Source organism: Triticum urartu, chromosome 6A (genome assembly GCF_056163025.1).
Source record: "Triticum urartu cultivar PI428250 chromosome 6A, HENAU_Tu73, whole genome shotgun sequence".
In the NCBI taxonomy this organism is placed as follows: Eukaryota; Viridiplantae; Streptophyta; class Magnoliopsida; order Poales; family Poaceae; genus Triticum; species Triticum urartu.
In genome coordinates, this window is record NC_141878.1 from 377,748,651 (window position 1) to 377,750,316 (window position 1,666).

A 1,666-nucleotide genomic window follows, 5' to 3' on the forward strand; every position below is an offset into this window, starting at 1 on the left:
CATTCAAGGCACAATAATGAACTCCACTAGTACTCCGAACACAGTTGTAGGCATCTTTAATAACCAAATTAAAGAGAGTAAGAACACATATATGATTATGCAAAATAAGCAGTGTGTTACTATAATGGGTCAGTTAGTTTATCTTATTATGAAAATCCAACAGTGACGGGATGAGGATACATGCGGGTTATCGTTAGATAAAAGCGGGAGGTATGTGTAACTAGAGCTGAAATTAGATGAACAAGCAGAAAACTGAAAGATCTGTAGCACTTACATTGCGAAAGCAGCAACCATAGGGAAAGGATGAGCCAATGGACATGACCGATCAACTACTTTTTAAACTTGCCGCTGCTGCTTCATTATTATAGCATCATCGAAATTTTCTTTCACAATAGAGTAGGTGCCGTGTACATCACTTGGTTTGCCGAACTTGGACTCCGGTTCAGCATCGGTAGATCGAAAGTGAACAGAAGAGAACCGGCCCCTTCCCAAAGGGATGAGAAGTTCCCCCAGAATAGGTCGGGCCTTTGGCACCACCAGCGGAACCTCAATAATGGACAGCTCGCTGGTCCCAGATGTCGACTGACCGACATGCATGTAGTACACTGCATAAGCGCCGTCCCTCTCTTTGGAGCGGGCAAGAAAGAGTTGGTCGCTGAGGGGCACCGCCTGGCCAAGGTAAGGAAGATTCATCTCATGCACCATCTCCCACACCTTATTCTCCACGTCGTACCCGTAGGTTCCCATGTATTTCCTGGCAACCTTGTCGGGGCTGGTCACATTGTCCAGTTGCATGGAGAGCAAAATATGGGAGCCAACCATGGCGTAGGAGGCAACGCGTATAGCCGGCGGGTTCATGTACTCAGGCGGGGTGATGCGGCACGAAAAGATGGGCGGCGGCTCGAGTTCTAGGCAAACCTCGGCTTGGTTAGGGCGGCCGTCCTCGAAGTCTTAATCTGCTCGAACTAGGGAAGGTAGTCGAGCCCCATCGCCCCCTCTTCATGGAGGGGCAGCTCGAGAGCACGTAGAGCTGGCCGCGGTGTGCAATCAGGATGGGCTCCATCTTATTGGTATGGAGCCACGGGCCCTGCCACTCCTTGGAGGCCGTCACATCGAAGATGGTGGTGTGAATCTGCTCGTCCCCGCCCACGCCAACGATCCAGGACCCCTACGGTGACTCCATGGCAGTGAGCGACATGCCGCGTTGGCTGAGGTGCAGCGAGATCTTAGGCGCCATTGTGCCAACACTGAGGATGGAGTACACTGGCTCCGCCTTGTGCTCCACCACCAGATATACCGGCTTTTCTGGAACTACGATTTTCCGGCGAAGACAGGTGGAAATGGAATCATCACCATCCTTCGCAGCGCGCTTCAGCTCGGTCGGCATCTCAGGATGGTGGCGGTAGCGGCGGCGATGGAAACCCTAGAACAGAGTGCGTGCCGTCTTTTCGGTGGTTTTATGCTCACCACAAGGTGGGCCTGGGCCCTTAGGCCTTGGCAATTGGGATTTGTAGACGAAATTGCTTGCTCGGCCTTGTTTGGCAGACCGGTTTTGACACACCATGTGACGAGAGCAACTATCCTACCACTTTCGATTAGCAACTAAATTTGTTATTTTTCCCTCCAGTTAGGGTTTGGGTCCTCTCGGTGGTGATCTCCGCCGCCG

The 1,666-nt window shown here is 51.9% G+C and overlaps 1 pseudogene; it reads right to left on the reverse strand.

Moving 5' to 3' along the window:
- Positions 1-547: 547 nt before the first annotated feature.
- LOC147965319 (uncharacterized) lies at positions 548-1,387 on the reverse strand (annotated as a pseudogene).
- Positions 1,388-1,666: the final 279 nt, after the last annotated feature.